Raw genomic sequence first — 15,973 nt, 5'->3', positions numbered from 1 at the left:
CAGCACTTCTCTTCAGAAAATAAACTTTCATTTTCCGTCTGGTTGAGCAAGGGTGTGTATCTGTGTGTGTGTTGAGGGGGGTAGTGGCGGGTGACAGGGGGCGGGGGTAGTGGGGAGGTGGAGAGGAGTATCTGGGCTTCTAACTGTTCCTTACTCAGATTTTCAACCAAACCTGTTTTCTGCCCCATCCCTCCCCCTCAGAGATTCCTGGAGCTTCCAAATGCTGAGTTTTTCCTGGTTTTGAGGCTTGAATTGGCTTCTTTCTTGCCCATCAGCCTTCCGCTCTACAGGGCCAGAGTTCAGTTTCTCAGCTCTGGTAAGTCAATTACCAACCATTTTCCATATTGCAGAATTTGGCTGACATTGGACTGTGTTGACTCCTTTCCAGTACTCTTTGCCCTGTAGGATTTATTTATGACTTTTTATTTCTTTATTATTATTTTGGTGAGGTTTGGGGAAGGAACAGAAATGAATGAGGGCTGTGCATTTGATCTGTGGAGCTTAACCATATCCTCAAAATGTTTCAGTCTTTTCATTTATATGTTCTGTTTTTTATGATTTAAGAATCTTGCCATACTCTATCTTAAAAATATTCTCCTACAATTTTTCCTAATTATTTTCAAGTTTTGCTTTTCATGTAGTCTAATTTCTTTTGGTGTGGGTGGGAATTCTGAATCTAATTTTATTATTTTCACATAATCGATTGTAACCTTACCATGAATAGAATAGTCCACAATTTTCCCCCCGATCTGTAATGCCTTCGCTATTATTTTAAGTTTCCATAAATGCTTGGGACTGTTTCTAGGCTCCCTACTTTATTCTATTGGTCTATTTGTCTTATCTTCATTGGAATTGCCCTGTAAATACATTAGTACTTTTTCTTAGATCTCTATTTTAACATATGACTTTTAGGATTGCTTTGTCACGTTCTACAAAATATATCATTTAGGGATTTTAGCTGGAGTAATAAATGTATAGGTTAATTTGAGGAGAACTTACATCTTAATAATTTTGAGGTTTCCCATTTATAAAAGTGATATATTTCACCATTTAGGCAGGCCTTTTATGTCCTTAAATCCAGGACATAAAAATTTTGTAATTTTCTTGCACATATTTTGTTACATTTATTCCCAGGTAATGCACACTTTTGTTACTAATATGAATAGCATATTTTTCCACTATATTTTAAAATTAAAGATGGCTGGTTACAGGAACTCTGGATTTTTGCATACTGAACTTAATTCCAATAATCTTGCTAAACTCTTTTATTATTTCTGATATATCTGATGATTCTCTTAATATTTCTACATAGATAATCATATCATAGCAAATAAAGACATTTGTTTTTCTTTCTAATTCCAACAGCTCCTATTTCTAGCTTTCTATTTCTTTGTCTTGGTTGGGACTTCCAGCCCATTTTTTAATAGTAGAAGAGATAGCATTCATTCTTGTCTTTTCACTGATTGTAATGGGAATACTTTTAAATTTCATCATTAAGCATGATGTTTGCTCTATATTTCTGGTAAATGTCTCTCATGTTTATAAAGATTCTGTCGCTAGTTTTTTAAGACCGTCTTTTTCTATAAGTGATTACTAATTTTACCAAATATTATTTTTTATTTATTGAGATGATCTTTCTCTTTTCTTTTTTCTATTCTTTTTAAAACTTTTAAATTGCTAATAGTGTATAAAGTATCAATAGATTTTCAAATTTTGACCATCACAGCATTGGCCTTGTCTTTTGTCTTTTTTTTTTTTTTTTACATTGTTAGATTCAATCTGCTAATTTTTTCATCTAGATTCATAAGTACATTTGGTCTAAGTTTCTTTTCTTTCTTTTCTTTTCCTTTCTTTTCTTTTCTTTTTTCTTTTAACTGTTTTTGTTGTCCAATTTTGACATCAACGTTCTACCAGTCTGATTTTATTGTTTTATAAAGTTGAGTTTCTGGACATACTTCATTTGAGTAAAAGAAGGGGTATGTGTGTGTGCGTATGTGTGTGTGTGGTGGGGGGCAGGTTGTTCTACTGCCTTTTAAAATGTTTGAAGTATCTGTTCAATTCAATAAAGTAGATATTTTAAGCTTGAAGAATGTATATTTTTCATGGAACTCAATGAAGTGATTTTAATGAAAAAGTATGGCCTGCTTTTACTTTTCCCAAATTGACACACTAGCAAAATAAAAGTGCTCACTGCTGATCTACATGATTGCAAATACTCAGTTGGAAGATACAGCGAATCATCAGATGTTTCCAAACATCTTTTCAGATTTGTTATGGTTTGACCAGGTAGATATATCCTATGCTAAGCAAGCTGTTCTTTATCTGGGCTGAGCCGATTGGGAAATATATTCCACAGAAATTTCCTATGAAAATCCTATATTTTCAGTGTTGTATACAAATGCCTTCTGGAAAAACTGAATACTATTCAAGTTTCCCATGGCAGAGATTGGCAACATATACCTCTTTTCTCTCTTTTTGTTCCCTTTCTTTCTTTTTCAATCTTGCTTATTTTTAAAAAAGTAAAAGGACAATGAGAAAAGAATTTTTCTATATCATGGTGTATATCACATGAAATTTGTTAAATTAGTCTTCCAACTATATAGTTCCTGCACAATAAGTCTATTTTCAAATGCACAAAATAGGCTGAATGATTGCTCATCCACAAAACCCTATATTCAGAATTTATCTAGGGAAACATACGTCTTTTTTCTAAAGACATAATCCAAAAATATTTAGCCGTTTATCTCCTAAAAACCATGCAAAATGCGTGTCCTTTCATATTTCCTGCTGATAATATTTTCCCCATTTGTAGCACAACTTTTCTTTCCTCTGGAAAGCTGGTACTTATTTTATTCATAGATGACAAATTATGCCAGGATGCTGCTCAACCAATAGGTATTACTCAAACAAGCAGGGAGAATGCTGCTTAGAATATAATCAGCAGTGCTCATGGAAAGCAGCACATTAAAACGGGCCTCACTGAGTAACAGCCATACTGCCTGGAGATCACAGGCACCAAACAGCTCTGGACACACGCCATATCTTCACACAGATTTCACCAGTTGAGCTGTTCTCAGAACTCAATGATGTCTGCCCTACAATGTCTTCAAGCTCAGCAGTTTACCAGACTATGAAGTGTTATTCTATCTTTACAACCTGTCCCCAGCAGCCTAAATGGGTTGTGTTCCCAAAGTTTATTTCCAAATCATTTATTTGGGATCAGAAAACATTTTCCCATAGGAACAATTTTATAAACAGTGGTATTCCACAAATGCCTGGTTGAGCCACAGTGTATTTGAAATGTAGCATTGACTGTCCTATTCCCACAAGCCATTATTTATTCTGCTTCCCTGGGAAAGGCATTCTGAGTTTTAACTTGGGATGCCTGAAGCTCACCTCTCCCTCCGCCTGGCAGCCTTTGCTGTAGCTTTTTTTAGGCTGTGCTGCAGTAGCAGTTGGGAAGAGGGGACAGAGTAGCCTTCCCCCAAAAAAGATGAGTGTAGGGTTGATATAGATGCCTCTGGGTAACTAGTTAGTGCTTCAGAGCTGAGGAAGGAAGCCACCCATGTAGACTTCCCTCCCAAAAGATGAGTGTAGAGTTGATTTAGATGCCTCTGGATAACTTGTTAGTGCTTCAGGGCTGAGAAAGGAAGCCACCCATGTGGATCAATCACTTCCCAAGTCTTCTGAGTGAGGCACAGAGGGCAGGGACTTTTTCCTAAGTAGGGATCATTTCTAATTCAGATCTTCATAAATAGGGAAAGGGTTATACAGTAAAACCTAAGATTTTAAAAGACCTTGCTTCTGGACTTGTAATTAGCCAGGGAAAATATTTTAACTCCTCTTGGTCAGTGATGAAACAGTCTCCAAACACAGAGCAATAATGAATGAGACAGAGCACGTAGGGCACCTAGCCCCAGCCTGGCAAATAGGAGGTGCTCACAGTCTCTTGTTGCTGAATTAAGCACTGATCGACTAATTGAGTGAATTCTATATTGAGAAGTACAAGATCACAGAGTATATATACACATAGGCTAGTTAATTTCATTTCAATTCAGTGTCTCCTAATTCTGACCCTCTCATAACACACATCCTACCCAAGGAAGAGTTGGTTGGAGTACGTTCAAGAAGTCACTGTGACTTCAGTGTCATCTCTGTAGGCATATACATCCGTCTGCACCAGCTCCAAAGCAGGTGCTGGGTCCCCTCACACCCTCTCTGTTGTGCGCAATTTCTAGCAATAGCTCTCTGTTGCCAAATCTGAATAAACCAAGGGGAGGGGGAGGGAGAGAGAAAGGTGATGTGGAAAACCAATGAGGATAGCCAAGCCCATAGGAGCCTGCCTAGCTGAGTTTCTGGCAGCAAACTTATTCTGGCAAACATTACCTACTAAAAAAGACCTAAGTTTTTTTTATTAGTTGTTTTTATAACACATGTAGACATATTTTAGGAGGCTGTGCCTCTTTCAGGTTAAAATTCAGCCTATACATCAGACCTGGGTCCTAGCCATTTCAGGCTTTCAAATTACACACACAATTTAACTTCATTTTGTATGTACACCTACTTTTAAAAGAAATACGCTATCAAGGATCCCTCAATTAAAAAGCCTTCCCCACCCCCACCCCAAGAAACTTACGGACTGTTAAGTTTAAGTTTCATGGACCGTGCTTTCTTTTTAAAGTTCCATTTGTGTCCTACAAGACAGCCTCTTTCTCCAAGATTAACATTTCTTATGATTGTTCCTGACAATGGATTCACTTCCAGAGGCCCTGCTAAGGATAACCAAAAAAGGGCATGTAGCAGGCTGGTTTTGGCAGCCTGCACGCAGTTTCAGAGCTTTTTAGGTCTTGGTTTTTCTGATGAGTGATTTCCTGAGCATGCCTAGGGAATGACAGGCATCTCCACAGGCAGGCTGCATCCACCTCGGCTGGGTGTCGTCATTGGCTGCCTATTAGAAAAACTACAGGACAATGCATACCACCGGTGCCGACTGTAAACATCGGGGATATGTGTTCACTTAGCATGGACTTCTGGGAGGGGCTAAGGAAGGGCGGTCTGGAGTTTTATTGAATAGAGCAGTGTGTATTAGGCTGCTTGCCTGCCTGCCCTCTTGCTGTGCTCCTGCTTAAAGAAATCAGTCCTTCCTTTCCGACTTAGTCCCCGGGAAGAAGTTTCAGCCTTCGAGGTAAGGCACAGAGAGCTTTCTTTTGATCTCCTCCAGAGAGTGTGGGGACTTTCTCCGGGTTTCAGTCAACACTCCTGGCCAAGGTAGCTGGAGATGCAAGATTGTAAAAGCCAATAAACCGTGCAAAATCTCAGAGCCAGACTGGGCTTTGCTGCCCTGCAGATGTTCCCGGAAAACAAACAGGATGAGATTTCAAGTTTTGTTCTTAGAGTTGGGACGAGAGGAGAGATTATGTAGAGACTTATATTCAGGGACCACTGGCAACTTTGATAAGATAGCCTTTTGTTCAGGGGTACCATGGGGATTATACCTGATAGCCATAGGTCACTGTCAGTAGCTGTATTGTGCCTGTCTGCTCACACCAGCAGTCTCTCCTGCATCTTTTATTATCAGAGATTTAAAGAGGTTTTGCTTTTAAAAAAGAACAATAACTTTTTAGGTTGATGAGAAGCCAAAAAGTGATAATTTTTAACCAAAGCCATTTACATTTTATTCTGCTGCCAATGTTTAAGACTAGACTTCTAGAGCTACAAGGAAATAAGGTCGGGGGCGTGGGGGGGCGGGGGAGGTGGGGAAGAGCACTGGCATTTAGCACCGGCTGGGTTAATGTAACTGATCTGATATTTGCTGAGACAGAAGATGCCTCTCATGATCTGTTTCCTATAAAACCTAATAATGAGAGAATGCATGTGCTAGTGGGTGTGTTTTTAGAAACTGCATTCACTATCCGACCAAACTATTTCTTAAATCTTATTTTCTGTTTGAAAGTATGCCTGAGCGTCACTAGAGAATTTGAAAAAGGTGTAGGTTGCAAGTGTGTTCTGGAAAGGGAGGAAACAGGCTTTCATTTCGAGATAGTCAGACATATTGGGGCATCTTAAACAGTAGTACAAGGCAGCTAGCTGGTAGTAGCCTGAAATTCCTTTTAGAAAGAGCTGATTGTAAAGAGTGGGGGAATTTTAGTGCTGTGGCAATACATGGTCAAAAAAAGTGAGTGAGAACAAAGTCCTTGGTATTCATGGATCCCTTCTGTTAATAGAGCTATGCAGATGGACTTGTAAACTGAAATAGTAAAATCCTTCTAATGTGTTTGGCAAAACCAGACATGGATGTCTAGAACTTAAGTGAAGACTAGGTAGTGTGTGGCAAGAAGGGCAAATCTGATCTTTTTTTAAAGATATTAAAGGTTTCCAGCTCCAAATAACTGACTAAATTTGATTTTATTCCATGGATAGAGGTGGTTTTGTATTGAGATTCATTAAATAATCTTCTCTTTGTATTTAAAAATTTGAGGATAATTTTCTTGAGAATGCCTCCCTCTCCTTCTAGAAGTGATATATGAGAACAGAATTCCCTGTGAATTTCTTTTCCTGGAACAGTTCTGAGTAAGTGTGAAAGAAAGGCTGCAGGCGAAAGCTATAGTTTGATTATTGTCCTTCCCTCGAAGGGATCAAGTTCCAAACTATTTTCACAGTGTTTTTAATGTCAATCAAAATATGGAGAGCGATTTCTTTTTCAACTGTTCTCTAAACCATGTAGGGAATGCAATTTGGAAGGAAATCTATAATCTTGGGATTTGAGGATAAATTCCATTTTGAAACCAAATTCTCCAAATCCCTGAAAGTTCAAACTTTGCTACCATCACTCTCTCCTATCCTCCTCGTGTGCTCCCCACCCCTGAACAACCACAAAAACACATTTTTTCAAAATAATGCTTTAAGTGTTCTACTCTACATAGTGATGGAACAAGGGGATTTGGATATTTTACTTTACGTAGGACCTTAGGCCACTCTTTGTGCTGCTTTCTGCTTGTTAACTATTAGCTAGAACACATCTCCCCAAATAGGAAGAGAAACGGAGCACAATGGAACCGCAGTGCAAAAATTTTCGTTTTATTAAAATCATTTCATAAAGAGAAATACAATGGCAAAAGTCTGGGAAAAAAAGTCACTAATAAAAAGTTGATCTCAGCACACACAAGAAATGTACAATGAATTGATCCATAGGTAACATGCTGCGTTGTTTCCATTATTCAAAACCAGTAGAATGTGCAATTTAAATAATTCAGATCAAAAGATGGCTTTAAATAAATACATAATTCTTACGTTAAAGTTGAGAAGGTTCAAGCTGAAGTTTAAAGGACTTAAATGAGATACATATAATTATGACCTGACAGTGAGGCTATTAGCCAGTCTGTTTGGTTCCTGTGATTGGCCTGAGGATCTCCTGCTCTGGGGAAGATGGTAAAGGGTGGTCCTGCGTCCAGCCATGGAAAGCTTGAGTCTAGCCTACGTATTTTCTGTTCTGATAAGTAAAATGTACCTTAGTAGGCCTTTTCTTAAAAACACGTGTAGTTGTCTCCATTTGTCATTTTCATGGTAGGATGCTTACTAGTTAGTCATTCTTTAGCAAGACAAAAAAGTGACTTAGACATGGGCATGAGGAGGGATTAGCTGGTTACCCATCTCCCTGCAGTCTATCACATGCCTCGGAAATGTGGTGGGTGAGGCCCCGTGGTGGGAGACGGGAAAATGCTGATGAAGTGGTATGCAAATAGCATGGTAGGACTAAGGAGGAGGTTAGAAAGATGCTGCCAAAGAATTTTCTGACTTTAAAAAAGAGTTTTCTGGGTAAATTCTCTCAAAGCCCAAAAATAGAACCATTTACTCCTTACTAAAAGTCCTTCATCCATCAAGTTAATCCAAGTTTGTTATTAGAGAGATGCCTATAGGTTCTGAGTAGTTGGTTAATTTAAAGAGATACTTGTAGCTCTGGCTTCACTCAAGAGAGGTCAGCCCCAGCACTGGTTCCCCTATTTAAAAAGCCCAAACCTTTGAGGGGAGTCCATCAACTCTTCGATCTCATGTGGAGAATGGGCATTCTCATGCTTCTGCTACCTCTCTCAGCGGTTAAGATGTGTAAATGAGATGAAGCTGTTTGCCCCCTCTTCTCTATAGGCTATACACTCCACTGCCTGCAGTTGGAGTCCTCTGGCCATTATGCTTATTTTGGCTGGTATTGCCACTTCTTGTCTATTTTCCCTAATTATCTGCTCCTTCCTTCCTCATATTTGTAGACCCTTGAGTGATACCTTCTAGATCCTAGTTCTTTCTAAAACCCTGAACCCAGAGTTTAGGGAATACTGGTCCACCCCAGTGTCGTCTAAATTTTGGCTCTGGTATCAGAGACTAGGAGGACACAAGTATCAGGAGGTGAATAAGACGGGGTCGTCAAAGGTGTAAGGCCACAGCCAGGAACCAGGAAATCTGAAGATCCAGTCGCATGGAAGACCAATGACAAGGTGCTGACAACAGAAAGGCCTTAGTAAACGAGGCAGCTTCTCTGCCTCCAGCCAAAAGCGTGGAACTAATGCCAGCATGTCAAGCCCGGGCCTTGTAAGGAGGGTGAGGGAATCAGGAGCACCTGGCTGTGGCTCCTGTTGGTGTTGAGACCAGACTGCTCCGTGGATCTGGCCTCTCATCTCTGCTTGCCTCGGTCCTTAGAACCCCCAGCTGGGTCCCCTGTACCTGAGCCTGGGTGGCTTCCCTAACTTCCCTCCCCCGGGCCTCCACCTCTACCAGATTCTCCAGTTCTTCCACCCCCAGTCCAAACAGGGGGCTTTCCTGATCCAACACTGACAATTTGCAACTCTAGGATGAGGCCCAGCCGATAGCAGAAGTGTCAAGGCCAGATACGCTTGAGATAGGGGAGATCCTCCTCACGGTTTTAGGCAGAGGGCGAAACCTTAGAGCAGCCACAGGCGATGGTAGAGCAATTTTTGTGGTAAGGAGCCACTCTGCTTCTCACCCCTAACTCACAGCTGGCTGGTGGCGGGAGAGTGTCATGAGCAGAGGGGAGAAGGAAGGGGTGACCGGGGGCTGCCCTGTCAGCAGTTCTTCCCTGTGTTAATGTTGTTGCTGTCACAGACCCCTCAAGGTCCTTTGTGAATACACCTTTGTGACGGACCTGTGAGATGCCCTTGAGCTGGGGTGGGGCGTGAGGTGAAGTCTTGATCCCCACTGGAATCAAGGGTAGATGGGATCAGAACATGAGAGGAGGTGTCCTTTCTTGTTTCCCAGATTCTTTGGAAGGAAGACAGGTTGGCGTAAATACACACATATATAGAAGAAGATTACTTCACACAGCCTCCATTTCAAAGAAAAGAAGATCATCCCCAGAGAAGCGGTTTTCTGTGGGGGGCTTAGGGGCTGGAGAATTCAGTGGTGGCTGCTGCTAAGTGTGTGCTAAGAGCTTAATAAAAGCATTGCTACATAGCAGTGAGGGAATGGTTGAAGGAAAATGAATATTTGGGGTAATATTTTAAGTGAATAGGGTGTTTGGGGTAAGCACTCATTTTAGTACACGGCTTTTCTTTTAAAATATATATATATATATACACCACTGATGGCTAACTTGAAGATAAATTACTTTATAATCATTTCCTGAGGCTTGTAGCATTGTTATGTGAATATGTGGATGAAAGCACTTGACTGTAAGGAAGTCATCTCACTTGGAGATGGACATATTAAGTAGGAATATGTAATTAGTTGATTTTACACCCACTTGTGACATTCCTTCTCCCTCATCTCAAGCTGGGGAACTAGGCAGATTTCACCTGTGCGCTAAAGAGGTGAAGGACCAGGGCAAGCCCCTCACCCCCACAAGGGACCCAAGGGCCAGAAGTATCAAGGACTTTAGTTCCACTGGGGTCAGGAGGGTCTAAGCCAGAATGGATATAAAATATACCCATGGAGTAACATGCAAATTACAGCCAGATAAGAAAAAAGAGAAACAGCAAAAATCAGAAGTCAGGCAGAGGTTAAAAACCAAAAGCTTGCTTAGCAAGGCAGTGTACAGACAGGTACGGTGACATATGTGAGAGCTTTTGTCACAGTGCTGGGAACAAATAGACCCTTATGTTATTAAGCTTCAGCAGCTTGAGTAAAGGGACAGAATTATAAGATACATGTGGGATAATAAAGGGATGGAATCCCAAGGAAATCCAAGAATAGAAGCCAAGATAGGACCAGAGTCCAAAGAGAATGGGGCTGGAATCAAGGTGGGTGAAAGCATCTCAGCAGAGCTCTATGTGCTGCCATGAATGTAACTCGGCTGCAGCACATGTGGCTGCTTCTTTTTGTTGTTCTGCAGACTGGAAAATTCCTTTTGTGCTTCCTGGTTAAATTCTGAGGGAGGAAATCTGATTGGTTCAGCTAATAACTATTTTCTTTGGCAAATCTCTTAGCGGAGGAACATCAAGGATTACTAGCTTGCCTATGGATGAATTACCAGTGTGTCTGGCTGCAGTAGTCACCCCTGGGGGAGATAAAGCCCAGTGGGCAATTTTAGTTAGAAGAGGAAGTTAGGCATGGAAAGCAAATTAACTGAAATATCCAACAGCTGTCAATAAATATCATTTGAATTTAGATGTGACTGAATTCCTAGAGAGGCAAACACCCACTGTCAAGGTCATACAGTTCCTGATGATCACTTTGGCATGGCCCGATGAACCAACCTTGAAGGAGCTGGCCTGGAGGCTTGTACCACTGATAATTGAAAAGATAAGAATTATCCATTTTAGAAAGATTCTAAAGAAAAACACTTATTTTCATATTTCATATTTTCATATTTCATAGGTGTGATATGGCTCCCCACAAAGGCAATCTTTAAAATTAAATATGTAATGACCTATAATGTTAATAAATAAAAACAGCTACATCTCAATGTAAATCACAGTACTTAAGTTTGATGCATAAAAGCTAGTATATACTCAATCAATGGATATTTCAGTTCTCCGCAGTGTTTGCAATGTAATCTTTCATCACTGAACACATGCCTCACTGTCTATCAAGGGGAGTGAGAGAGGTTCTGGGCTGTTCTTCAGGGAAGTATTGGCAAATACACATCCAGGGGTGAGCGTCAGAGGCCATAGGGGGACGAGAGAACAGAACATGAGGAACAGATAAGGGATCTGGAGCTGTTTATCCCAAAGGAGAGAAAATGTAGGGACCACATGGATGTCTTTCAAACATTTGAAGAACTTTTATGTAGAGAGGAGAGAAGGCATTTGTGTTTCTCAAGACAGCAGAACTGAATACATAAGATTCATAGATTTTTAAAAGCTGGGCAGGGCCTTGGGAGTCGTTTAGCCCAGGGAGTGCCAATAATTTTTCATCTGTTTGCCAGCTTTAAACAATTGGTAGTGACCATCTGGAATACTGTGTTGAGAAGGATTCCGAGGCTGAGTTTAAACTCCCTGTGGGCAAAAAATGCTGTCATTGATAGTGACATCTGTTGTGGAAGAAAAGGGCCATTGCTACCCAGGTACCATGTATTTCATGTAATTGATATAGTCTGTAGGTTCCTAACCTGGGATCCCTGGGAGGCCACTAAGTTATTACAAGAGGTAAACGAGTCCATATATGCAGCAAATGATTTTGACAAACTGAATAAACAACATGTTCTGCTATTTTTCTAATTATATAGATGCATTATGATGACAAAAATGTTTATTTAAATAGTTATTGAATTCATGGTAGCTTTTGGTATTGTGTTTTCTCAATCAGTGGACCTAAAACATGTAATTATATTGTGTGTGGGAAGGTTGGGGCAACAAATTTGGGATCTTGAGAAGAAATTCTTAAAATAAAAATGAACCAGTAATCTATTTTTCATTTTCCAGATAAGAAACCAAAGCTTAGCCACACTGAGTAAAATTATACACATATTTGTAGGTTTCTTTGATTCATGTCAGTAAGATTCATAAGGGCAGGAGATATTTTGTTTTCATTAATACATACCTAGAGCCTGGCACATCACAGAAGCTCAGTAAGTTATCTGTTGTATGAAAGAACAAACCAAGTGACTTGACCAAGGTCACCCAGTTAATTAGTGGCAAACGCAGTTCCAGTACACACATCTCCTAAGCCCCATGCTGTTAACCTTTCAGTATACGAGACTGCTTCTCCTGATAGCACGAACGCCCCACTTTTAACAGTTTACGGATTTGGATTGTACAATGCAGACTGATTTGCCTATAATCCAGGAGATCTTAATCAGCATCTTAATCAGAGTCAACAGCAGGATTTTCTGAAAACATACATCCTTGAGACCCATTCACAGAGATTCTGATACAGTAGGGCTAGAACGGGGTCCAGTCTGTGAAAACTCCCTGATGATTCTGCTAAAACACCCTGACTCAGAAACAGTCCTGTCCATTTAGGCTTACAATAACTTACAGTAGATGCATGGAGTCACTTATTCCTCAGAGGCCTAGTTGTTTACTTTCAAATAATTTCTTATGAAAAGTTACAGCTGTCTATTCCAAATAATCAGTTTTACTGAAGAGTCTCTCCAGAAGTGCTAGAATATTTATATGAAAATTCCTCCAGCTTCCAATACTCTTTTGGTTTGGCTGCAAAGTTATCAGCCTTGCAAGGTCAAGATTTCTGATGAGATTTCCAGTGTTTGCTTTTGTAAAGCATTCAAATTGTGGCAAGAATAAAATTTCTCATGGTATTTCCACTTCCTGTTCCAGCCACCATTACTAAGTGAAATTTAGGCTTCAGGGGAGGGGTGAATTGAGGAAGAATTGCCTCTTTAAGTATTTCTGTCCTTAGGATGTTTTGAAGATTGGTTACTTTAGATATTTAACTTACCAAGAAAAACAGAAAATGTTTTTCCCTGTTCTCCACTTTGTGGTAAGGAATGTACAAATCCTGCCTGGGAATAGGGGAGAAGCTTCCTCCACTCCCACCGTCCATCTCCTCTGAGGCTGGGGCCTTAGATGCTTCCCTAGGTGGCCATTTCAGAAGCCTGTGAACCCTAAGAGACAAGAGGCCTCAGATTCATGGAAAGGGGGGATACTTTGCTTTTGCAGGACAGAAAATCCCTCTCTAGGGTCTTCCCTTACATAACAGTTGGGAATTACATCCTCTGTATTGCACAGAAGAATCTACCATATTCAGAGCACCAAGTACATAAATTATACTCACTAAGGATTGTAGAGCTAAAACTATCTCTGCATAAGCAAACTCGTCCAATAAGAATGCCAGAATTGTAGCTATATTTGTACCGCTGGTATTTGGTTTACAGAGCAGTGCTTCCACTGTGTACATGAAACCAGAGCTTGCTGGAAAAGAGCAGCTAAAAAGGAATTAGATTAGGACTGCATAATGACATGACAATGACTCAGTCTCCTTTTCCTCTGAAATGTCTCCCTTCTCCATGCTCCCTAAACCATGGTGTGTGGAGCCAGCTCACACTAGCTCCCCAAAGCCAACTGTTAAATTTTTAAGATTTTGAGAACTAGTTGTTACTCATTGTCATTGTTAAAAATTAAATTATATAGACTTTCAGTGAAATAAATTATATCAAAAACCATGATAATACTCAAAACTCATCCCTTCCTAATTATTTTACGTTTTACTATTATCTATGCTCTCAAGGTTAGTTACATCTATTTTATCCATCTGATGGAAATACTACCAAATGCTGTGCAAGAGAACTTCTTCTCCCAGTACTTCATTCACTGGTGTCATGTTGGGCGCTTGAGATCAACCGTGGTGGAAGTATTTACACCCTGAAAAGTAGCAAATGCTACAAATCAGACTCCCCTCCCGTGCCAACCCCCAGGACTTGTTATCAAACTTTTACTAACACACCACTGACCCTAAGGCATCAAGTCGGTAAAATTAGCCTCTACCCTGGAGGGCCAACCAGGTTACCTCTGTTGTTTAGTTACATGCATATTCATAATGTATGCTTATGACTGCCTATTTATTTGTTTACTCATTTATTATTTCCTATGCTCTTAGAACATAAGCACCATGAAGTCAGAAACTTTGTCTGGGTTTTTCAGGTGCTGTGACTTGAGCCTAAAAAAGTGCTTTGCCCCACCTATAGTGGGTGCTCAATATGTGAGTTAAATGAGTAAAGGAATGAATGTCCATAATTTCTTCCTGATAAGAAAGCTGAAGCCAATATTCACGTTTGAATCCATTAATTCCTCTCTAATTGCATCAATATGGAATGCTTACAAGAGCACCTGACACAGGCCAACTAGTGAATCAAATAAATAATCTTCATGACAGCCAGATTTACAGATGAGGAAACTGAGTTACCATCAGGCTAAGTAACACATCTACCATCACACAGCTAGTCAGTGGCAGAGTCAGGGTTCAGACCTGGATCATCTCGTTCCGTAGTCCACGTACTCACTGTGCTGCCTAATTACTCCATTTGATTTTGCGTGCGGCTCTGGGGATGTGACTTATTTGAGAACATACTTTGAAATCAGGAAGACTTGAGTTTAAATATCAAATTAACCACTTTCTAGCCTGTTTCTCCACCTGTAAAAGGGGGATAATTAGTCCTCCATTTTGTAGTTGTTACAAGGACTAGAAATAACATCCCTAAACCGCTTTGCACATGATAGGCACTAAGGTAAAAATGGTCAGCTATCTGCTGTGGCTTCCTGTGGGGCCTGTCTGTAGGCATGGGGCTCTTTCTAGCTCCCACGCCCTTAGCCACCCAGGCTCCCAAGTTGCCCGCTCTACGGCCATCATGTAGATGCAGCAAAAGGAGCCCCATGACCTGAAGTCATGTCCAGTTCTCCAGGGATTAGGACTAGGACCAATAGATACAGTTACAGGAAACCCTGTTACAGGTCAGCATAAGCACTTTCTAACGAGATCTGTCTCTGGAGCTTGGACAGCCGTGCTCTGCAGAGGCAGACAACCTCCACCATCCCTTTCAACTGCAGAGTTTTCATTGAATCTGTGCTGCTTTTAATATTCTAAATCATCTTTATCTAGTATGGCTAAAAGGTTTTATTATTCCCGAGGCTGGGTTGTTTTGTAAGTTTTCAGTGTTTTAGACCTGGAGCGAGAGAGGAAAGAAGAGAGAATGAGAGAGGGGAGAAGATTGAAACTTATCTAGGGGAAAAAGTACTGAACTTGGGAGGGAGAGCAAATAGAAATGGAATGATTGGTAGTTATCCCGAGACTTTTAGGTTAGAAATGGTTGGGAAGGTAAGCTAACTCCTTCAACTACCTTGCTGGCAGACTTGCTATGTGCCAGGCACTGTTCCGGTTGAAGGTAAATACCTCAGGGCAGTAAAGTAAATTAAATAAGTTGCCCAAAGTCACACAACTGGCAAATAGCAGAGCTAGATTCAACACTGTTCTGTGACTCCAACCCTTTCCATTTCCCTACAGTTGTCTGTTCTGTGTCTTTCCTGGGGAGAGCGATGGAAACCAGAACAGGAGGTTTCCATAACCAATCATTATAATTTGTCAGAGAGCCACACTGCAGTTCAAGTAGGCAAGCACGTTGTCTTTCCCCGCCATATAAGGAAGTGGGGCTAAACACCATTGCTTTCACTACTGACTCAAGAGGTTATTCAAGTGAGTGTTCGACAGAATGAGAATCTAGGCCTATAGCAGCTTTAAAAAAAAAAAGTGTTTTCTTTTTCGGATAGCAGAGATAGTTTAACAAGCAGGTTACACCCTTTTCTCTAACTCAAGGGGAGATAGTTTGAAATTGTGTACTGAAGGATTAAACTCTTTGTCCAAACACATAAACCTGTTTTGGTGTTTGATTATGTCAAATTTAGATACTCAAAAGGCCAAGACAGAGCTGATTTTATGAGGATCAAGTCAGAGGTCCTCCACTTCAGTGACTGACTGAAGAAGCTAGGGTCTGCTTGCCGTGCCAGCCGTTCTCAGTGTAGTTATTAATAAGGCTCCACAATTTAAGTTTGATCTTCCTGCCCCAAACTTAGAATAT

The 15,973-nt window shown here is 40.5% G+C and overlaps 1 protein-coding gene across 7 annotated transcripts in view; it reads left to right on the top strand.

Annotated features, from left to right (window-relative positions):
- The first annotated feature begins 238 nt into the window (after positions 1-238).
- Positions 239-15,973, top strand: part of CALD1 (caldesmon 1) — a 183,938-nt gene continuing 168,203 nt past the window's right edge. For 2 of the 7 annotated variants that reach the window (XM_057732929.1, XM_057732927.1), the window contains exon 1: positions 5,017-5,185. The gene's annotated coding sequence lies outside the window, so the exon portion shown is untranslated. Of the gene's footprint in view, positions 317-5,014; positions 5,186-15,973 lie in introns of those variants that run through there. The other 5 variants (XM_057732924.1, XM_057732925.1, XM_057732923.1 and 2 more) reach the window with 5 other exon arrangements.

Source organism: Hippopotamus amphibius, chromosome 4 (assembly GCF_030028045.1).
Source record: "Hippopotamus amphibius kiboko isolate mHipAmp2 chromosome 4, mHipAmp2.hap2, whole genome shotgun sequence".
NCBI classification, from domain to species: domain Eukaryota; kingdom Metazoa; phylum Chordata; class Mammalia; order Artiodactyla; family Hippopotamidae; genus Hippopotamus; species Hippopotamus amphibius.
This window is presented reverse-complemented; position numbering and strand designations above follow the sequence as displayed.